Source organism: Eupeodes corollae, chromosome 3 (assembly GCF_945859685.1).
Source record: "Eupeodes corollae chromosome 3, idEupCoro1.1, whole genome shotgun sequence".
Taxonomy (NCBI): domain Eukaryota; kingdom Metazoa; phylum Arthropoda; class Insecta; order Diptera; family Syrphidae; genus Eupeodes; species Eupeodes corollae.
The window spans coordinates 76,722,455-76,747,524 of NC_079149.1; the positions used below are offsets into that span (position 1 = coordinate 76,722,455).

The 25,070-nt window shown below is 33.3% G+C and overlaps 1 long non-coding RNA gene across 1 annotated transcript; it reads right to left on the reverse strand.

The window, feature by feature from the left end:
- Positions 1-19,544: 19,544 nt before the first annotated feature.
- On the reverse strand, positions 19,545-20,174 carry LOC129950244 (uncharacterized). The gene is made up of 2 exons (XR_008782092.1): positions 20,017-20,174; positions 19,545-19,963 (listed from the first exon to the last, which is right to left on the reverse strand). It is a non-coding gene; the product is annotated as an uncharacterized LOC129950244 (long non-coding RNA).
- Positions 20,175-25,070: the final 4,896 nt, after the last annotated feature.

Below are 25,070 nucleotides of genomic sequence, written 5' to 3' on the forward strand. Positions count from 1 at the left end.
ATGATAATATAGTTTTGAAGATTATCGTTTCGGAAGTTACGGAATGACTCCCCAGATATCACTTACATTTATAACTATCAAAATTTACAAAGTAATTTTATGAAAATTTTCAAAATAATTTTATTTTATGTTCGTAGTCTGATCATACTCGTATTAGTGATAGTTTTTTTTTTATTCTGATATTGATAGCTCATTTATAGTTTAACTTAGAATTTATACATATATGACATCAATCTTAATGTCAAAAAGAGAGCATTGCTCAGGGCTTTACAAAGAAAAAGAATCTAATAATCCCTATGTTACTCATTTATTGTACAATTGACATATTCCTTCTGATCTTCAATATGATTCAAAACTCCCTTTTACGATAATCATACAAATCCTATTGAACGAATTCAACATAATTTCATAGTTTCATTCACTCTGCCCTCAATATATTGACACATTGATTGCCATAGAACTTACTATGAGAAGAATGAAGCTATAAATATAATAAGCATTCTATATAATTAAAATTCAGTCTAAATAAAGTGGGATTGAACTGATTTTTAAGAAATAGTGCGCCACTTTTTTCAACTGTTTTTCTGAATTACGTTTCATATAATTTAAATTTTGTATTACGTGCTTGTGTTGGTCTACAATTGTATTATTTTTATTACTAAGAACTAACAAATGCACTTACTAACTACTTTTTAGAATTTCTGAAGTTTAAACGCTTAGAGGGCATGGGATCCACCCTTTTTTCATGCATTTGGAACAATTTAAATAAAACACTTCATTGTAATTGACTCCAAGAAAACAGTTATGGAATACACAGCCTCATTACTGGGGTTCCTAATCATGTCCCATAACTCTTATAGTGTTTGATAATGGACAAGGTCTATAATAGATAACTATTTAAAAGCTGATACATTTTAAAGAAAAAAAAAACTACTGAGCCTTTTGCACTCTATCTTTGAAATGGTTGAATTTGTAAAAATGTAGTTTTACTTCAATTCGGATAATAGGCATTAATATCAATATATATAATAATATTGAAAATCAGTTTTCGCAACAAGGTTTTATTCAACAAAGTTTAAACAAAGCCCAAAGGAAGGTACGAACGCCTATACCACCTCTAATTTCCAGGTGAAATAGTTGGTTTTTTAAATCTTATATACAAAATTATTGTAGTACCCGTGGCATGATGGTTAGTGCGTTGGACTGTCATGCCAGAGGTCTTGTTTTCGATCCCTGCCTATGCCATCTAAAGTCTTTTCACGGGTACTGCCTCTTGCGAGGAATTGACAAATTCTCCAAGAGTAACTCTTGTCTTGAAAAAGTGCTTTCTCAAATTAGCCGTTCGGATTCGGCATATAAACTGTAGGTCCCCTCCATTCCTGACAACATTACTCGCACACAGGAATGGTTGAGAGTTGTAAGTCACTAGGCCCTGGTTCTCAAAGGACTGTTGCGCCACCCAATTTATTTTTTTTTTATACAAAATTATTGTTTAAAATTTCGACAGGTTCCTTACATTAAGTGCAAACTGGATGTTTTATTTATAAAAGTAGGTAGTATGAAAATGAATTTAGTAAGTTAATTTGGTTCCAAGCGAGATTACAAGAAATTATTCCTGTGCTTAAATTTTCTGTAAGTCGTTTTAGTTATTCTTGCGTTGCAAATCTAGTTAAAATGTCTTGCCTAATATAAAATGTTTTGCCTAAATAAAAATTAGCAGAAAAAAAAATTAGTCCTCCGATTGCTCATAGTGAAATTAAAAATGTATCCCAGGAATATAAAATGTTAGAAATGTATCGCTTTGTGTGCGAAAAATACTAAACAAATAATATATAATAATGATAGTTTTATAAAAAATGCTGAACTTCGACTTTTATTTCAGTGTATCGATCTATAGTTCAGTACTTTATGCAAAAAGCTGTGTTTCCTTACTCAGCAATTTGAATATCTACTTTGCTCATTTGAAGCATAATAACACCTAATAAAAAGTTATGCAATTTCAACCAATAATTAGTTATATCTCATTACAAAATTCTGTACATAGTCTAGTATAAGGGGCGGATAAAAGCTTACTAACTTAATAAATTATATGATACCTTATTAACTTCATCTGCAAAACTTACAATATTTTCCGATAGGTTTCTTAATTGTATGCCAATTTTTATTAGTTCAATCTAGATCAAGTATTAATAATTTGTATATAAAAATCTTTCAAAATATGATTAAACATCACAAAGATATGTGTTGCTAATGTATTTTTAAATAAGGGATAAAGAAAACTTTCAGAAAGAAGGTTTTTTCTACAAACCATGGTTTAACCCCTCAGTCATTAACTACAAAAATGAAAACACTGAAAAGCACAAGTATCACGACAACAACGACAATGTCGATTTTCCTGATTCCGGATTCTGTTCTAAAGCTCTGCTGATGAGAATGTATATGACAATATTATGATGGTGATGGATTTAATGAAGACAAATTACCTGTGGGCATTTTTATGAAATAATAATTAAACAAAGGCGCACAATATCATTGTCTTTGCATGCCTCGACTGCTTTCACTGTTTCCACAGAAGCGCATAGAATTTATGCTAAGTACCTACCTACCTACCTTTCCTTTGCAATATGGAGTGGTTTTAATATAAATAAACATCATAATCGCTTATGAGAAGAAAAAATAATAAAACGAAAGCAGAAGGATGTCAGGCGGAACAAATAACAATTGCAACACGAAGCATAACAGTTGACGTATCCTTACTAATTGGAGGAATAAGGAAGTAGCGTTTTGTTGCTGTATTTCTCGGCCTCAGTTGCAGCTCTGATGGTAATGGTGACGACGATGATGATGATATAGTTGTATAAGTAAAGTACACTCTCGGGTACATCCAGAAAAAAAAGATGATGAGATGTGATAACTTTTTTTGCACTCAAGTACCTTTATTCTTCTGCTATGCATGAATTCTTAAGGTAAAATTACTATTGTTGCGATTCTTTTGATTATTTCCTTATTAGTAAAATTGTGTAGTATGTGTATTTATTTTTTTTCGGAATAGGGTCAAGATAGATCTTCGTTTGAGCATCAATATCATCAATACCAAATATCAATGTCATCAATAGGAATAATATCAATAATATGATCAATACAATCAATATCATCAGTATTTATTATCATTATATCAATATCAAAAATTGCACATCCGGTTCAGCCTTGGTTTCTTGAAAATCGATTCTATTCAAACCATTGTTAGGCATTTATACCTACACCCATTTTCTTAAAATCTTAGGTCAAGAATTAAATTAAGTTGTCTAGCATTTATAACGCTCGTATACAACGAAAAAAATGTCGTTGCACCCATTCAGTTGATTAAAAACTAAACTCAGTTGACAAAGAATGTATATTTACATATTTTTTAAGAATCGGTAGTTTTCTGCCACAAAAAAAAATAATTTAAATTAAAATATATTCGGAACAAAAACAATGGAACTTATAAAAAATAGAAACATTCAAAGAAGAAACTGGCAAAACATATTAACCTATTTTTCGTGAATTATTAAACAAAAGATATCTTGTTTGGAATAATAAAGTACGTTCCTTTGAGAAAATGTAAAATCCCTTTGGAATATTGCAAAAATTGGTAAAAACAAACATCGACAGGTTTCTTTTCTGAAGAACGATTCATGAATCCATTATACGGATTTGGAAAAAACCAAACGAGCTCTTGTTCTTAGTTTCAACCTAAACAATTCTGTACAACAAAACCTAGGCGATGTTTCAACAGATCATCTGGTGGATACAACTATTCAAAACTTAAACCAGATGATTTTTGACACATCACAAAATATGTTAGCAACTCAAGAAAAAGTAGCTGCAGTTGTTCACACACTTAAAATCAAGTGGGCTCGATCTAGTTAAAAATCTATATTTAAAAATGTTGCCTGAAATCGGAATATTCTTCCTTCGTCATAAATGCTTGTTTAAATGCCAATAAGTTTACTCAGCAATACCAGCATAATATATGAGAAAATAATTAAAAACAAAATTGTTAAAACAATAACTGATAACAACTTATATCCAAATGAACAATTTGGTTTCAGGAGATACCACAGTACATCTCATCAAGTGCTTCGTATAAGTAACTTAATTAAAAGCAATCGTTCCCAAGGTATGCCTACTGGAATGATATTGTTAGACATCGAAAGTGCGTTCGACTCAGTTTGCTACAATGGTATTATTTTAAAAAATTATTTCTTTCAATTTTGTAAATTTGTTTGAAATTGTTTAAAGTTTTCTTTCAAATAGATGTTTTATGGTACATGTAAATAGTAGTGTTTCGGAAATAATACATTTTGATTTTGGTGTCCCACAAGGATCTGTCTTTGGACCGACATTGTATAACCTGTATACCTCTTTCCCAAATTACCATCATGTGAAGCAGCAATTTTCGCTGACGACACTGTAATACTTTCTTCGCATACGTCTGGTCACAACATTGAGACGAACTTAAATAATGCGATGAGAATACCTATTATACCAACATTACATTCGATGGAAAATCAACCTTAATTCTGACAAGCTACAGTCCATCTTTTTCATGAGAAAAAGAAAAGCTTGTTATCTCCCAAGCAATAATTTGCAAATTTTAGGTAGAGCGGTTTCTTGGGAAAATCAAGTGAAATATCTCGGTATTTTCTTTGATTCTAAATTAACATTCAATCACCATATTTCCCAATCACTAAAAAAAGTCAAGATAGCAACTAAACTGAAGTTCCCTTTTATTAATAGGAAGTCTTTACTTTCAGTCGAAAATAAAACGATAATTTGTAAGGTTATATTTCAGGCAATTTTTTTGTACGGTTGTCCAGTATGGAAAAGCGCAGTTAAAACTCATATAAAAAAGCTACAAGTTGCACAAAATAAAGTTTTAAAAATGATGCTCAATCTACCCTGTCATTATTCCACCCTAGATCTCCACGTAAAGGCGAATGTCGAATTGATGGAAGATAGAATAGTTAAACTCACAACAAAATTCTTTGATCGACTTGATCGTGCTGAGAACAATTTGGTAAGTGAACTAAAAATCAAAATTAAAATTTATAAATTCATGTATTTATTAAATTAATTATTATTTATTTATTGTTTCTCTGTTTATTTCATTATTTATTTATTAATGTATTTATTTACTTGTTAATTGTTTTTGTTTATTTATTAAGTTACTTACTTATTTACTTATTAATTAATTTATTTATTTATTATTTTTGTTTAAATTATTTATTTATTTTATTTTATTATATTTATTCAATTATTTACATATTTATGTAATTTATTATATATTTATTCATACTTATTGTTCACAAATTATAATTTATTAATTTAGTGGTTCATCTGTTAAGCTGTTACACTTCATACCCTTACTAGTCATTAGCTTTATGATTTTATTATATTTTTACATTAAATGGAGGTTTTTATTGTTTTTTCCTCAGGACAAAATTATATAAACCTTATTAATAATTTATAAAACTTATATATATACTATTTTAACTGAAAGATACATTGTATCAAATCAATATATTGTAAAATGTGCGGTAACATACCGTTGTAAAATTTAAACAAATCAATAGACTATCTATCAAAAAAAAACAGTGTATGGAAATGATTTTACCTTGTACATTGTATGCTACAAATATAATTGATTATTTAATTAAAACAAAATTAAGAACGCTAAAAGATGTCCTAGGATGGTATAACTAGAGAACCAATATTGATTTTGTTTTCGCTTTAATTTTATTCTATTCGCAACTACGAGTGAAGTTATCTCAAATATTTTTTTGTAAAGCCTCAAATTGTAATATTTGTTTAAGAAAAAATATAAATTATTTAACAGAATTTCGTCCCAAAGGTTTAATGTGTTCAAAATATTTCATTATGCAAATTTTAGCGAGATATTTCTGGAAAAATTATCAGTGTGAGTTGTAAATTAATGCTTTTAAATTCAAATTGCCTGTCTCAAAACGGTGTGTTTTAATGAAATTCCACCTTATTCGTAATTATAAACTTGGAATGGTGACCATTACCCTTTGATTCCGTAGAGTGAGAAGATCAAGTCAAGAGGCCCAGACCAAAGTATACCATCATCAACTTTATCAACTAAGCATCATTTTGAAATAAACTCAACGAAAGAAATTGAATAATCTCATTAATTGTGTCGGCCCTTCACCCTTTCTTTTTATTCTCTTCTTCATTCCGCACCTTCTTCAAATGCTTTTCTGATTACCCGAAAACAGAAATGTTCCATATTTATGAATTTTTACAAACAATTGTGTGAAAAGCTTTTCTCTGGGTATCCTGAATGGCCCTGCCACTACTTCTCTAACCTCTAGTCACCCCATTCCATCTTTCCAATCATTTGTGTCATCGTCATCCGTCCCAAAATCGAAAGGATAATTTCATCATCTTTAACTCTGGCCCTTGCAATCTTCCTGCCACTTTCAATGTTTGTTAAACTGTTCATTTTAATTTTGTTTCGTCGTAATGTCGCCATCGACATTCGACATCGACTTGGTCGTTATGTCGGTCGGGAACACATACCGTACCTCATCTTTCATACTGACAAGCAAGGACAATAGCCCGACGACTGCTTAATTTGAATTGGATCAAGGAAAGTTGTTCAAAGCATTTGAAATTAGATGGGTGGGGAATGGATTCGAAATTTGCATACGACAAATATCTACTTTACAATGAAGGAAGTTATCCCTCGTCAGTTCAATAAGGGACATTAGTTTAATTACAAAAACCGCGTTCAATAGGTTTGAATTTATGTATTTCTTATATAAGAATCTCAACACACCTCACCGCAAGAGCGTCCAAAATTTGAATAAACAAGAGTATTTTAATGAGCCATCATTTTGATCTAAGAAACAATAATTTTAAGGGATTATGCAAACTGTTAAAATTCCTATTTTGTATGTAATAAACTGGTGTTTGATTGGATATGAGCCAAAAAGGGTTTATTATAAAAACAATTGACTCGCAACGCTGCTGTAAAAAGTAGTATTTATTTATCTATCCGTCTCCTATAAGTTATAAAAATGTTTATCTTTTAAAAATTCAGTTTAGTTTTTTAAGAAATATTTATTATATTACAAAAATTGTAAAATCGCTTAAAACAGTCTATCAGTCCGAGATGTGAACTGTATCTCAAAAGTTTTCTACTTTTTGAAAAAATTGAAAATATGTTTTAATAAAGTTTTTTATTTTTGTATTTATCTTTGTAAGTAAGGAACAGAAATTGATTTGGCGCGAATTAACCGCGAGGGAGTAGAATTACATGGCATTTCGCGTCTCAGTCAACCATTTTGTGAGTAAATCAGGAAATAGTTAAAAATAGACAAGTTAATTTTTTAAAGTCTAATGTAAAGGTATGTAAGCCACATCTTTCTGTGCACAAAACCTTGCATCTGCCCTAAAATCAAGGAATGCCTTAGCAAATAGGATGCATACCTCATCAACTATTTGGTAAAGCAAATGGAATGGGTCCCGTCACATAAGCTCAGGTGTATCCGCCATGATCTTTTCAATAATTCCTCAAAACTTCTTTAAAGTAATTAACGCTTAACTTTTTTTCATCTGAATCTTAATCAATCATCAGTTCTAGGAAAGCTATAGACTAAGATGGTGATACCTTATGCATTTTTTTGCTTGCGACATATGGGAACTATATGGAAAGTTTTGAATCGGTAAACAAACTGGAAACATTAATCAGACATGACATAACGAGAAGTCGAGAATAGTGGGTCCCCCGATTCCGTCCGTCTGTCTTCGCAACTACAACCCTTACCATCAGATTGATTGAGTTCAAACTTGGAAATTTGTGTTGTTATCTGATTTGCATTAAGCTTATTTTTTTACTTTTTAAGACGAAAAATAATAGTACTCCCCATACAAATTTTTTGGCCAAACTCGAAAACTCGTAGATAGTTTTTTTTTGTAATACATTTTCGATGTTAAGGTAAGAAAAGTAAAAATCATACGATATCTTTTCACCGTCCAAGCTTTACCAAAACCTAGCACTCAGATAATTATAAGCATCAAAAGAAGATAAAGTATGTTTGGTATGAACAAAAACTTTTGTTGTATCAGAGTTTAATGACACTAAAATGGGAGTCTCTGGTTTAATTTTCAATTCAGGAAATGGTAACTTCAGATACTCATGACCTTGAAACCATCTTGTCCATTTATTTCCACCATGTTGTCAAACCAATAAGTATTATCATTAGCAACATTTTCAATTGAAATAACGTGAAACCACTGATTGGTAGAAGTGAAATTAAGAATCTCTCTATTCAAGAAGCAACCAAAGCAGAAAAACTTGAAATTGCTAGAATTTATTATTCGGAAATCACCGTATTGAAATCTAAAAGAAGTATCTCTTGCCAAACTTTTCGTTATTCCCAAACTATTTGAGTCCATTATCTGTAAGATGTTATCCTTTAATTGTAATTCAACTGTATGTGAAAATCAACATGGTTTCGTCCAGAATAAATCAACAATTACAAACCTACTTCACTTCACTTCTTTCTGCCTTGACTCTTTCGAAGATCGTAAACAAATAGATTGCGTATTCACAGATTTCAGCAAAGCCTTTGACAAATTGTGTCACAAGACTTTAGTCCATAAACTTAAGGCCTTAGGGTTTAACGACAAATTCTTGACGTGGATCTCGTCTTATCTCAAGAACAGAAGTTATAGCGTTATATTCAGAAATGAATTCTCCGACCAATTTTACATCAACTCTGGTGTTCCACAGGGTAGCCATTTAGGTAGTTTATTATTTATCTTATATATAAATGACATAACATCCGTTATAAAAAACTCCTCCGTTTTAATATACGCTGATGACATTAAAATGTTCAAATCTATTAGTTCAATTAATGACTGCTCACAGCTTCAAGAAGATCTTCATAGTTTTAGGGAATGGTGCAATACAAACCGACTTTTATTGAATAATGACAAATGTAAAACTATGTGTTTTACACGCAAAAAAAACAATTATAGATTATAACTATTTATTAGATTCTTCCTCCCTTTGTAAGCTTTCCGTTTTCTCTGATTTAGGTATTATTCTTGACAGTAAATTAACGTTCTGTGACCATTATAACTTTATAGTTAAAAAAGCTAACAAAATTCTAGGTTTTATTAAACGTTTTTCTCGTGACTTTCGTGACCCCTACGTCTTAAAACTTCTTTATGTATCATTTGTCAGGCCAATACTTGAATACGGCTGTGTTATAAGGGCACCATACTATTCAGTCCATATTGACAGACTTGAAAGTATCCAAAAAAGATTTATGCGTTTTTGTCTTCGTTTTCTTCCGTTTTCCCAAAAATCTACACCACCTCCTTATTTTCAGAGACTTTTGATAATAAACCTCCCTACACTTTCACAACATAGACAATTCTCCAATTTTGTTTTATTTTAAAATTAATTAATGGTTCTATTATATCCGCAACAGCTCTGAATCGTCTAAATTTTAGCTTTAGTCAAACTAGCATTAGAAGACAGATACGTCCGATTATGTCCGATCTTTAGCAGAACTAACTATGGTATGAATAGCCCTTTAAATCAATTGATTTCAGTCTTCAATAAATTTTATAATTTAATTTCATCTGTTGATGACAATGTTAAAAGTAAACAATTTAAAGAAAGCTTTTTTAATTTGTTATAGTATTTATTTATTTCTATATTAATTAATATTTTAAATTAAAAATTATGTAAATAGCTATAAGTTTATATTCACGTTAGATAATTAACGGATTAAATAAATTAAAAAAAAATTAAAAAAAAACGTATAGTGTAAAACTTCTAAATTGTGGGCGTAAAACGAACTCCACGAACGAACTCCTGTAACTCTAATCTTTGAACTGAAAGTATTCCGAGATGGAATCAACGGTGGCGTCTATAGTTCCCGTGAGGTTGAACTACTTATTGAACACCTTAAATGACTTCTTCGACTTATTCGGAGCCCAGGCGTATAAGGAGCGGTTTTATCCGGCTCCCCATCCTTGGAGTTATACTTATATTTGATCTGGCCCTCCAGGTTGGTGGTTGTGCCGTCGAGGTAACTTCCTGACCACGTAAAAGCTTTCATAGTTGCGAAGCACCAACAAGCCTCGGATACGGACGAATTTACTGTTGACAACCAACGCAAACCAATTAATTACAAGGAACTTCGGATATGCACGTGGAATGTTAGGTCCATTAACAGACCACGTGCGGTAGAAGAATTAGTGGAGGCCCTAGACCGCTATAAAGCAGACATCACCGCCATCCAGCAAATACAATGGGATGGGCCGGGCAAAAAGAGGATGAAAAACTGCGATAGTTACTATGGTGACTGCTACCACGAAAACCAACAGCGCTTATTTGAATGCGGCTTCGTCATTGGAGCCAGACTTAGGCAAGAAGTCTTGGGCTTTAGGCGCATCAATGAGTGCCTCATGACCATACGCATCAAGGCTAAATTCGGGAACATTAGCCTGATATGCGCTCATGCCCCCACAGAAGATAAAGACGACAACACAAAAGATATGTTCTTCGAGCTCCTAGCTACGATATTAAAATACTCCTGGGCGATTTTAATGCCAAGCTAGGAAGGGAAGACATCTTTGGTGAAATAATCGGGAAGATCAGCCTGCACGACAACACTTTCAGGTTCATAGATTTTGGTGCGGGGTGAAACGTCATGGTAGCCAAAGGAACAAAGGAACTTTGAATTGTCCAGATCAATCTACCGTCAACCAGATTGACCATATTGCGATCGACGCCAGACACACTTCCAGCATCATGGATGTACGAACTTTCCGAGGAGCTAACATCGACTCGGACCACTACCTCGTTGTAGCCAAGGTAGCACTTCGGATTTCCAGACCCAAGGCAAAACAGGTAGGTGTTGGGAGAAGGTACAACGTCGAACGGCTACAATCGCCAGAGATCACCAAATCCTTTTCCGACCGAGTTACTAGTAACCTCTCTCGAAGTTCTTTGCCGCCAACACAATGTATCGAAAACCAGTTACAACATTGCCAAGATGCAATCAGAGAAGCCGCCTCTGATGTACTGGGTTTCAAACAGCCACCAACAAGGAAACCCTGGTTTGATGAGGAATGTCGGCAGGCAAATGCAGCCAAACAACAGGCACGCAAAGCGGGCGGCGCTGCATAAAAGGGCGAGAGCTGCTCATGAGCTCTATGAGCAGAAGAGTCGAGAGGAACGCCGACTTCTCAGAAGGAAAAAGAGAGGGCATGAGAAGCGTGCGGTCGAAGATGTTGAGAGGTTTAAAAGCACGAATGAAGTTGGAAAGTTTTATGAACTGGTGAAACGAAATTCACAGGTACATAAACCTAGACCCGAAGGCTGCAAAGACGAAAGTGGAAACATCATAGTGGAACCGTAGTCAATGCTGAGGATATGGAAGGAGCACTTCTGCAGACTGTATAACGGCGACGGAGAACTGAATTCCGCTGTCAGGCAGGGTTATCCATTCAACATAGACGACGAAAGCCAACAATCCCGTCTGTCCGTAAAGATTGAAATATCTAAGCTGAAGTCAAATTAAGACGCTGGAGCGGATGGCTTGAATGCCGAGCTCTTCAAAGCAGCTGGAGATAAGTTGGCTAGGAGCATGTACCAACTTATCTGTAAGATATGGACGGAAAAAAGCATGCCCGATGAATAGCCCCTCAGTATTGTTTGCCAGATCCTGAAAAAAGGAGACCCTCTAAACTGCACCAACTATAGAGGAATCAGTCTACTTAACATCGCCAATAAAATCTTCTCTGCCGTAATATGTGAACGTCTAAAGCCCTTCGTCAACAACCTGATAGGTCCTTATCAGTGTGGTTTTAAACCAGGAAAGTCCACAGTGGATTAAATATTCACATTACGGCAGATCCTGGAAAAACCCCGAGAACAGCAAATCAACACCCACCATCTTTTCATCGATTTCAAGGCCGCATATGACAGCATATACAGGGACGAGCTGTATAGAGCCATGTCTAGTTTTAGCATCCCTGCCAAACTAGTCCGTTTGTGCAGGATGACCGTGGAAACAACGTAACAGAACCTTTCGATGTCATAAAAGGTTTTAGACAAGGTGATGCGCTGTCATGTGATTTTTTTAACATCGTGCTTGAAAGAACAGTGCAAAGCTCCCTCGTCAATAATAGAGGCACTATCTTTTAAAAGTCTGTCCAATTACTGGCATATGCTGTTGACATTTACATTATAGGAAGAACTCAGCGTGATATCGTTAGAGCTTTTGTGAGTATTAAGGCAGAGGCGGCAAAAATGGTTTTAACGGTTAATGAGGGCAAAACTAAGTACACGTTGTCGTCAAAAAAGAACTTACAACACCGAAGTCTCGGTCAAAGCGTCACCATCGAAAGCTGTAACTTTGAAGTAGTCAAGGAGTTCGTCTACCTAGGCTCCGCTGTAACCGCAGAAAACAACATCAGCTCCGAGATCAAACGAAGAGTAACTCTTGCTAACCACTGTTTCTAATTGAGTAGCAAAGCACTCTCTCGAGAAATGTTCTTCGTGTGATCTACGGTCTCGTATGCATAGAACGGCAGTGGACGAGAAGATGGAATAGTCTAAAATCAACACCGGCTGAAACTTGAAGTTTAGTTTTGTTGTAAATTAGTTGTGGAAAAAATGTTTTACCTCGATATTTTTTTTATAAACAGATAGTTGTGGAAAGAACAAAGAAAAGTCTATATACGAAAATATAACGATGGATTAACAACGAAGAACAAATTCAAACTTTGTTACTTAGATTTGATTTAAATATATGCACCAAATATAATAACAAACATATTTTATTTTGAAACACCCTATACCTACATTACCTTATGAGTGCAATATAAACAACCAATAATTATTTTCATCGAATCTTACCGTCACACATTCAGTACCAAACAATTGAAAGATTTATACGATTTGTATAGCCGTTTCTCCGAGCTAATTGAAAATGCCTTCAGAAGCAACCATGGTTGCTTTTGTTTAATTCATAATGGAGTCGTGGAGAAACATTGCATCCAGCATACATCGAAAAGCAGTGTAGGCCCATAAATTGTACTCGAAATAATTATGAAACTATTTTCATTGAAATTCCTTTGCTAGTGCGTGGTATAAATTGAAAAGACCGCGATTGTGAATTGACTCCTAGTTCTGTAGCCGACTGGGTATACAATTTTAAAGGATTTTATGTTTTTAAATGCTTTAGCAGAGACAGAGGAGTTAGTAATCCTCTGTCTCTGCTATAGAAAATAACAATTTCAAGTTTACGAGTAAGCTATGGTTAATTTGCGTATGTTACATTAAATTATATATTTTTTACAACTATAACTATATAAGAACCTTAATGTTTTTATAACTTTAAGGCAACTTGTTTGATTATTGTTTTTGTTGTTGTCCTTATAACCTCAAAAATAGTGAAAAGATGTTTTTTTAATAAATAATTGTTTACTTTTTTCAAGTTGTCTATATTACTACAGATAGAAAGTAGGGGCAGCTTTTTTTTGCTTAAGTACAAAATATCGAATTGGAGATTTAAATCAAATATGACATTACGATGGTAGAAAATTGAAAAAATGGGTTGCCCAATTCCGCCCCCTGCCTTTTCTACACTTCAGAATTTTCAGAAAGTAATAAGCTTATAGCAAGCATCAAACTACGATCAGAGGCTCATTATCTGGAACTTATAATGATAATTGATAAATTTTATTAAGTTTATTATTATTTATTAACATAGTTCGACAGTATAAATATACAATTTGAATTAAAAATAATGTAAGAGGACTCGAGTTACACCGGTGTGAACAACTCCACCTCCAATGGAAGAGGCTCGCACTTCATCCACGATTCCGGCTGATTGGCTTATTTAAAACAATAAAAGTAAACCGCGTTTAAATCTGTGAGCCTAAATGCATGGAATGAACTATCATCAAATGAATATACCAAAAATTGGACTTTTGGGAGACATTTAAAAAATAAATTCCCGAATTTTGCGATTTTTGTTTTGTTTTTTGCTATAAAAATCGAAATTTTTGGAATTTTTGCTTTTCGATAGTTCAATTAATTTCAAGTCATTCAGTCAAGCCGTTTTTGAGATACGATGGAGGAAAGTTTGAATAACTCGTTTATAGTTTCAAGTCCTCTTAACTATGAAAATATCAACTTAATTTTTAATCGGCGATGCTTGGTAAATAGAGTGTTCCTTCCTTTTCTTTTTGAAACTCTTTCAAAGCAGATTGTTCAGCTCTTGAATCAATTCTGGCTTGTTTAACGGCATCACTCAGAACGCACCATTCAGAACGTGAGATTGGTTTTTCATCTTGTTTCTCAACATAAATATGGGCTTCGCGGCCTATAGTTCATCCCATAATCGACATTACTTTCAAAACCTTCATTAAAGATTTCCTGAATAACTTTATCAGTAATTTTACCTTGACCTTTTCCACCGATTCCTTTATTTGTTTTATCTTTTTAACAGCCCGAAGTCGTAACGTTAAAACAACTTCGAATTTTGAAAAATCGCTTTACATATTAAACTAGCTTAGATATACAACAATCAAATACACTACGACTTGTTATTGAGTAAAAGTTGTCATCTAGACTTTTAAGGGCAAGGCTATTTTTTTGCACACCAAAATGTGAAACTATCAATGTCGGCTTGTAAAACAATACGATCATGGGTGGACTTTATTGCTTTAAAAATCTTAATGATATCAGCAAAAATGAGAACTTCACTTGAGCGCAGACACAACGTTACGTCGTCGTCGTTAAAAGACATAATGAACAAAAAAGGGCCAAGATGGCTTCGCTGGGAAATGACGAATTCTAATTTTTTCCTTATAGGATCTGTTTTCATGGTATGATTTGATTCATTTTATGAAAGTTGATGTAAGACCAAGAGCTTTAAATTTAAATAAAATAATTCTTTGGCTAATTTGGATAAAAGCTTTATAAAAATCATCAATCAACTTCATAACCTCGTTCTAAGGTGTTTGAACGTATGTTTGAGAATGTGAGAAATTGTTAATGGTTGATCGTTTTTCACAAAATTATGTTCCTGTTCAGAAATGAGATTCTTACCAAATAAAATGCACAACTGGGTCGCATGAACTTGCTCGTGTATGCAAAGAGTCTGTTCAAAAAAGTACCTATATAGGATTTAAAAATATACCTATAAAATAAGTTTGTCTTCAAAGATATAAATGTTTTTTGATTGGTTGAAAAAATGATTCTAATAGAAAATACATATACCTACTCATTTTGGTCCGTTTCTTAAACTTGTACTTAGTAGTTATTCTTTTATATAGGCGAATGCAAGTAAAATATATGTACTTACTTACTTACTTACTTAAGGTGGCGCTACAGTCCGGGGCGGACCTGGGCCTCAACCAACAAGCGTCTCCAGCCAGCTCGGTCCCTAGCTAGCTGTCTCCAGTTTCGCACGCCAAGTTGGTTGAGGTCCTCTCCCACCTGCGTGCGCCACCTGAGTCGCGGTCTTCCTCTACTGCGCCGTCCCTCGGGATTGGATTCGAAGACCTTCCGGGCTGGAGCGTTGATGTCCATCCGCTCTACATGACCTAGCCATCTAAGCCGTTGGACCTTAATTCTGCTAACTAGGTCAGTGTCGCTGTACAGCCCGTACAGTTCGTCGTTATATCTTCTCCTCCATTCTCCATCTATGCGTACGGGACCAAAAATCACCCGAAGAATTTTTCTCTCGAAGCATCCTAAGACGCTCTCATCTTTCTTTGACAGGGTCCAGGCCTCAGCGCCATAGATGAGAACCGGGATGATGAGTGTCTTATAGATGGTGATTTTACATGCTCGAGAGAGGACTTTACTTCTCAATTGCCTTCTAAGTCCAAAGAAGCAGCGATTTGCAAGAGTTATTCTTCGTTTGATTTCAGCGCTGGTGTCGTTGTCTGCATTAATAGCGGTGCCTAGGTAGACAAAGTCCTTAACTACCTCAAAGTTATAGCTGTCCATGGTGACGTTTTGTCCAAGACGTCGTCGTTCAGTGTCCTTTTTTGATGACAGCATATACTTGGTCTTGCCCTCATTGACCACTAAACCCATCTTCTTCGCTTCCGTCGCAATGCTCAAAAACGCTCCACTGACATCACGCTTTGATCTTCCAATTATGTCAATATCATCTGCGTATCCGAGTAATTGGATGGATCTTTGGAAGATTGTGCCTCTAGTGTTGACGGTTGAGTTTTGCACAATTCTTTCCAGAACGATGTTGAAGAAGTCGCATGACAGTGCATCGCCTTGTCTAAAACCTTTTTTGACATCAAATGCATCGGTAAGATCTTTTCTGACCTTGATAGAGCAGCGTGCATTCTCCATCGTCATTCTGCACAAACGGATAAGTTTGACAGGGATGCCGAAACTAGACATTGCTCGGTAGAGCTCTTCCCTATAGATGCTGTCATACGAGGCTTTAAAATCGATAAAGAGATGGTGGGTATCGATTTGAAGCTCCTGGGTTTTTTCCAAGATCTGCCGTAGTGTGAATATTTGGTCGATAGTGGACTTTCCTGTTAAAGTAAAATATATGTGAAACAACCAAATTCGTAAAGAATAATATTTAAAAATCACATATACAAAGGTACCAAGATAATACTTCTTGAAAGACACATTAGAATAGATTGTTGAGTAAATATATCATATAAATAAGTAATAAATGTATTAATTTAGATAAAAGATGTAATTACAATTTTGTCAAAATAATGCGCTCTTTCGGGCTCATACACAGTTAAAATAATTTAAAAAAAAAAGTTATTTTAAAATTTAAAATTTTACCCGAAAAATAAGTTCGTCTTCAAAAATTTAAATGGCATTTTATAAATCAAAAAACCTTTCATTTTTCAAATTTTTTTTTTTTTAAATCGTTAGATAGGTTTTTTTTAAATTAATTTTTATATATAACATTTTTAAATTTTGTTCGAAATTTTTTTTTGGTATGCAGTTATTTATTATTATAAGCTTTTTTTTACTGCCTTAAATTTGATGTATACATTAATTGATATCTATTACACTTAATTTTCCTTTAGATTTTACTTAACATAAAATTACATCTAACATTACATACATATATACTTTTAAGTTAAAATTGAATTGCAATTAAAATATAATAAATTAAAGTTTAACAAATAAATTGATATCAAAAAGTTTGTTACGTCGGTAGAATATTGGCATAAGCCTCCCACAGGGGTTCCCATGTATCTCTATTTTCGGCCTCGTTGTACCAATTTGTTGTTAAATGGGATAAATCGTCACTCCATCTTTTATTGGGTCGTCCCGCTAGTCTCTTGTTATCTGGTTTCCATTTCGTCGTCAGTGTTGTCCATCTTTGATCCGGAAGTCTAGATAAATGTCCTGCCCAACTCCACTTCAGTCTTCTTGTTCTATTAATGACGTCTATAATTCCAGTTCTTGTGCGGATATATTCAATTCTAATCCCATCTCGCGGTCGTATGTTTAGAATTTTCCTTTCCATTTTGGTTTGGCATATTCTAAGCTGGTCAAGTGTTTGCAGTTGTTTAGTGATTTAAAATGTACGCTTTACATTTGAATTTCATAAAAAAATGGTAACCCGTTTTTGAGATATAGAATTTCGAAAAAAAATTCAATATTTTTTTAAAAACCAAAACAATAAAAAATTGCACTTTTAATAATCAAATATTATTGAGGCAGTATAGGAGCTTATTCAAAAAAAGTATTGAAATAAGTTTATAAGTTGCTGAGAAAATTAAAAACAAAATAACGGTTCTATGTGCGGTACCTTTCCTGAGCAATACAAAAATATGTTATTCTTATTAAACGAAGCAAAGTTAAAAAACAAACTTTAGAAAAAATTAAAAAAAATCTATCGGTTTGTTTTTGAGAAAATTCGAATTATCGTTTTTTGACCAAAAAAATGTATGGGGCCACTGTTAGTTTTGATTTTAAAACAAAAATGAAAAAAACGCCTAACGCAAATCTGCTCAAAACCTTAACTTCCAAGTTGGAACTCAATCGACCCAATGGTTAAGACTGCATGAGCATAGACAGACAGACAAAACCGACCGGAAAGGAACCACTTTTTTCGACTTCTCTACCATCGTAATATCATGTTTGATTAAAATCTCGAGTTCGAAATTTTGCACGAATACAAAACTTGCCATATAGTCGCTAGTAAAAATACTAAAATTTCACATACAACCTGTTCTTCCATATATGATAAATTTGCCTGTTTTTAGAGAAAGTTTAGATATGAACGTAAGAGGTTCATGTAAAGCATTACTACACTTTTTTAATACTATTGGGGGAATAACTTCGTAACCGGCTGAGCAGTCATCATTCAACACGGACAAAAGATCACGGAATGTACTCTGTAGCACAGAGATATGACTACAGCTAGTTTGCAAAAAGGATTAAAGATTATGAAAATACACTCCATCAACAACTTCTGGGCTATTAGCAAATGACTCACAGAAATTGGTTGCGAAAGCCTTACACATATCAACAGCTTTATCTAATGAAACATGAAAGGTTCTTGTAAGTGAAGTGAAATGGAAAGCCACCATTTTTTAAGATTCCTTTCAAAGAGTCGCCCATAGCAGTAACTATTATAACATATCATTGTCTGTTTATCCTCGCCCCTATAGCAAAAATCATTGGGTAGATTGAGTTGAAACTTGGATATTGTTTTTTAAGGCAGATTTGCGTTAGGCCTGTTTAATTTTGTCTAGGCTTAAAAAAATAGTTGTTCCGATATAAATTTTTTGTTCAAAAATTGCAAATTTGAATTTTCTCCAAAACTAACATTTTTACTAAATTTTCTTTAATTATTTTCTTAAATTGGTTTCTACGAACTAGGAAAAATATATATATTTTGAAAAAAATCAGATGATGTAGATCCCGTTATCGTTTATTATTTTACATTATACAACTTGCATTTCCTCTCTATGCAATTTGTTTTTAAAAATTTAGATTAGTACAATTTCATTAAAAATAATTGTTGAATTTAATGTAGATTACAACTATACAGAGAGAGGAATAACAATCAGTTACGTTATTTACTTAGAAACCAATTAAATATTTGTTATCAAAATTTAAGTGAAAACCAATAAACCAATTGCAACCAATTTAATTTTGTACCTAATGGAAATTAATTAGCATATTGTGGTTGCCCAACATCCCACAATCAATTCCCACAATGAGCTACCAAATCTGATTTCAATTTAAACACTACGGCGACGATATGAAACAGCTATAAACAGAAATTTATCTGATAATAACAACTGCAAATGAAAATTCATAAAATCAAAATCAGCAATAGCGCACCCTTCGCTACAATTACAACAGTAGCTTCAACTCCAATGCCATTCGTTCTAAAATTGAATTTTATATCGCTTAATGATGTTATCAGTAAAATGATTTAAGGTCCCGTTCCATTTCATTTGACCGTTCAATGAAAACAACATGCCACATAAAATATCAATTTATTTCAATTATCATTGTTAAGTATGGCATAAATACATAAAACATATTTTCAGGCGTTCGTGCATTACCTGCACCTCCATCTACCTAGATTTGCGAGTAAGTGCATATGCATACTTTTATTACAATCCTGATCCCGTTTGCAGAGGTAATGTTAAACTGCATCATCGTCAATTTGCATAACTAGATGAACTCGGATATAAATAATCAACAGATAATAATAAATATTTGCAATATTTTATCGATAAAGGGAATTAATGTGCATTCACTGCCTTTTTTGTTATGTTCCTTCTACCTGTGTCGCTGTTGTCGCGTCCTGTTCCAATACTCCAGAAAAGTGCCCTGGCTGCAGAGAAAAATTTTACCAAATGAGGATTGTTTCCAGTTGAATATTCAATTTAATTGCTAAATAAATATTCAAAATCAATTGAGATTTGTAACTATGTAAAGATACTTACCCCTGTTAATTAAGTTATTTTTGGTGGTATAGAACAAAACCTGTTAGTTAATAGATTTAGCATGAATGTTGGCCGACACCGAGGAGTATACAAACAATTTGGTTATTTACGCGTACCTACTCGTAGATATTTTGTAAATTACATACATGTACGATTGACTTGCCATAATAGATGCCTACTTAATATGATTAATATTATACGTTTTTGTTTGTTTACTTCTGGACTTCTGCAGTTCAAGCAAAGTCAGTGTTTGAATAGTAATATTTGACAACACTGGTTGGCAAGGACTTCTCCTTACAAATTGATATTGGATTTTTCAGATCTATTTAAAGGCTTTAATTTAAATCCCACTCTAAAATCACTGTTTTTTTAGATATTACATTTGAAATTCGAAGAAGAAACTCACATGCAGATCTTTTAAGCTGTCTAAATTCATAAAGTAGTTTTCGTGACGGTTTTTCAAAGATCTATAACAACTAACTTTAATATTCATGGAATTCTTGAAAAATATCTATAAATTGTTAGATTTCACCTTTCCTACATTATTCTTAAGGACACGTTGAACCATTTAGTTATGCTAAAACGGTTTAAAGGTTTGATGGCTTTCACATCAAGAAAGAAAAAAAACTTGTACTTTGCCAAACTGTGTTGTTTGTTTTAGGTACTTATCCTAAAAAAAAACCGTTTTCGGTTGTATTTTTAAAGAGACATATTTAAAAAAAGCTGATGTTTAAAAAATATTATAAGTCGAGATTCGAATTGAGGACAATTTGGGTTAGGTAAGTAACGGTGGCTGCAGAAGGAGACTTAAGCCAGTAGTTGATCCGTTGATACAACATGAATTTAAGATCTACCTTACTCTTTGAACCAATAAGAGCTAGAACATAGAAAGTGAAACACTCTCCCCTTTTTCTATATCCATGCAACTTCTGCAAAAATCGTTTTGCAGGTTAAATTTCTTAAATACTCAGTTAACCATTAAACCAAGAACTAGAAGTAATCATATCCAAAGACATTGAAAGTTAAATAGCGTTTCTTAGGAAATTTAATTCCAATCATAATATTTATTATTATACCTAAAAGGTGAAGCTTTCGAGACGAGACCAAGATGAGACTGTATATTTTGTACCGACATTTCCGAGAGTATTGCCGGACACAGATACAGAGTTTTCGGTTATCATTTTGGAGAAACACTATAATGATTTTATTGATTTTCAAACAAATATATTTGTGAAAAGTCATATGTACATTGTACGTACATACATTGTGTACATTATGTTAAATTTAAAATTTTAAAATTATTATGAAATGAAGATCAGAATTTTACGATTTGAGAACTACCTTTTTCAGTACAAGAATCTGTTTTTCCTATTAGCGAGTCTTTCTGGTAATATACAAGACATTTCAACCATGACCATTCACGCCGCAGCAAAACCGATAAGCCTGAATCCAATACGGGAGATTAAGTAGTGTAGGCAGTTTTTCTGTAGGCCTAGTATTAAAATCTACCAGGAAAATTTTGATGTCGATGCAAGTTTCTTAAATAATTTATCAAGGAGTTCGAAGAAAATATATTAGGTGGAGTTATCTTTAACAGTTAAGAAAATAAAAATGAGAGCTTCTAAAATTTCACCTTTTACATTAAGCTTGAACAGTTTACCCTAAAAATTGGTATGCTCTTAAATTATTAATATAGGTGCCATCAAGTTAATATGTAAATACAAAAATGTTTCATATTCGAATTTCGCTCGCACCCCACTTATTTTATCTCGCTATGAAGCATACAACTCCTTCGACAACATGTAAGCCTCTATCTGTTAATTAATTTTACTTATTTTACACAGTCAAATTAAGCATAGACAATACATAAAGTTTATTCTCCCTGATTTTTAATGCCACTATCGTTATACTCACGCACCGGATGAAACATCTCCACTCCCTGACTATGATATGCAACGCGAAGAGTGCGTAAAAACCATCATCCGGAATTTGTGGTCAAGCTGAATGTTTCCCATTCCCGAACGCTATGGCACGACGATAAACGAGGACATATGGCATGGAACACCAATTCAATATCAATTGGCTTGTGTTAAAACATAATGTTTACTCATTTCAACCATTTAAAAATTAATTTATATAGGGAATGCCCATATGTTTCAATGGATCCTTGCACAAGAGTGTATACAATTAGATTTGATATCAAATAAAAGGTGACGTTAGGTCTGGTTCACATTTTCAAAATCATTCGTGGGAAATATGAGAAATAAAAAAAGCTTTTCTATTTTCCACCGAAATAACTGTTATATCTTATGTTACTAAAAATTCTTAAATATTACGACTTTTGGTATTTTAAAACATCTTTTCGTTTGACACTAATTTTGTTCGTGTACGCTTTTGGACTTAAATGAGCAATAAACCATTTTCGTTTCATGTAATCACGGTAGATCTCTTTAACAGTCCATTATTGTCTATCATCTCTAATGGAGATTGCACAACAGTTTAATAATCACATTTGCCGGGCCATAGAGGTATTCCAGGTAACTGTAAGGCAGATGAATTCGCGATGTCTGGCTGGCTTACTTGTAAACTATTGCTAATGCAGGACGCTATGACAAGATTTAAAGCGATCAAGGTGCTTGATATATTTAAGCAGATATATCACATATGAGCTCGATAATAGGTGGCATAACCGGACACTGTCTAATAGAATAGAACGCCACGCGGCTAGGCGTATTACACTTCAGAATTTCAGAAAGTAGTAAGCTTATAGCAAGCGTCAAACTAGGATCAGAGGCTCATCATAAGTGCATGTGTTAGCTGTTAGTAAGAAAATAATACAATTATAGCCTAACACACGCACAAAATACAAAACAAAATTAACATTTAACTATTACAGGACAAAAAATAAAATGAGAACGTTTACGATATTCAAATTTAAATCTGTCGATGAAGAGTTCAAATTATATAAAATGCTCATTCGACTTAAAGCTTCATTCTTCCCATAGTTAGTTCTATGGAAATCAATATGTATAACATCAAATGTACGCAGGTGATGAGTTCCGCCTCGGTAATTCAAATGTACACAAGAAAGCAAATAAGGTGCATCAATTTCACCAATAACACGCCTTTGACGGAGAGATTGCATTTGAAGAAGTAGAATACGATGTTCATATTGAGGCAGATCATAGGGATCATCCCAAGGAAGACCCTTTAGGGCAAAGCGAATAAAATTATGTTTAATTGATTCAATACGTTTTCTATGAATTTCGTAAAAGGGAGTCCATACCTGCGAAGTATATTCAAGATGAGGACGGAAATGGCAATTGTGCAAAGAAAGAGTAACATAGGGATCATTGAACTCCTTTGCTCAGCGTTTTATAAAACCAAGCATAGAACTTACCTTACTAACTATAAATTTAATGTGATGTTTAAACTCTAGGTTGGAACAGAAATGTACACCTAAATCTTTAAATGTGGAGACACCAAAAATTCGAAACTATCAATGTCGCCTTGTAAAAGAATACGATCATGGGTGGACCTTATTATTTTGAAAATCTTCATATCGTCAGGAAAAATGAGAAGTTCACTTGAGCGTCGTTAATAGACAGGATGAACAGAAAAGGGCCAAGATGGCTTCCCTGGGGAACACCAGATTGAGCAACGAAAGGTTCAGAATGACAATTTCTAAATTTTACCTCGTAGGATCTGTTTTCAAGGTATGACTTAATCCAAGCTAAGAAAAATGGTGGAAAACCAAGGGCTTTAAGTTTAAATAAAATAATTCCTTGGCTAAGTTGGTCAAAAGCTTTAGAAAAGTCAGTGTATACACAGTCAACTTCATAACCTTGTTCTAAAGCGTTTGACCATATGTTTGCGAATGTGAGATAAGTAACGGTTGATCTTTTTTCACAAAGCCATGTTGCAGTTCGCAAATTATATTTTTACTTAAAAATCCTACACTCTCACAAACAACTTGTTCAAACAATTTTGGAATGCAAGAAAGCTTTGCAATGGGCCTGTAGTTTGTTATATCCGCCTTGTTACCTTTCTTGAAAATTGGTGTTAGAAATGACTTTTTCCGTATGCTGGGAAATTTGCCTGTTTTTAGAGAAAGTTTAAATAAGAACGTAAGGGGTTCAACTAAAGCATTACTACACTTTTTTAGTACTATCGGGGGAATACCATCGGGAACGACTGAGCAGTCATCATTTAACGCAAATAAAAGATCAAGGACCGTACTCTGTAGCACAGGTATATAACTACAGCTACTTTGCGAAAAGGGGTGAAGATTATGAAAATATACTTCATCAACTTCTTGAGGGCTATTAACAAAATACTCACGGAAATTTGTTACGAAAGCGTTACAGATATCAACAGTTTTATCTAATGAATGGTTCTTGTAAGTGAAGTTAACTGGAAGCCATCTGATTTTTTCTTTAAGTTCACAAAATTCCAAAATTGTTTAGGATTCTTTTTCAAAGAGGTGCCCATATCAGTGACATAACAAGCATATAAAAAAATTGAAAGAGACTTAAATTGGTTAAAGAGTTCAACATAAACTTGATTGGAAACAGAGTTTTGAGATACGTTTTCCATGCCTTATTTCTTTTGTTACAAATGTAAACGCATTTCTTTCGTGTACCAAGGATGGCTAAATTTTGTATTTCTTGATTTCTTTATGGGTACATTTTTTTCAAAACAATAATTAAGGATCTAATAAAAAGTTGAAACTGGAACTTCTGAAATCAAAATTATATAAGCAATCAAAGGAATAACTGTGATCAGTGAGGTCATTAATTAACCTTCCGAACACAACACATTTAAAATATACATACACCACAACAGGGGTTTTATAACACCCCAGCCAGGAATAAATAAAAAAAAATACTTTAAAGGACAACATCAAATTTTTATTCAAACATAACAATTCATTTACCTTATTTAAAACATACAAAACTTTATTTATAAAAAAATAAATATTTGTACAAAACACGGTAGAAATGAAAATGAAGCAACATCAAAATTACTGTTGGAATAAAAATGCCTGGGGTGTT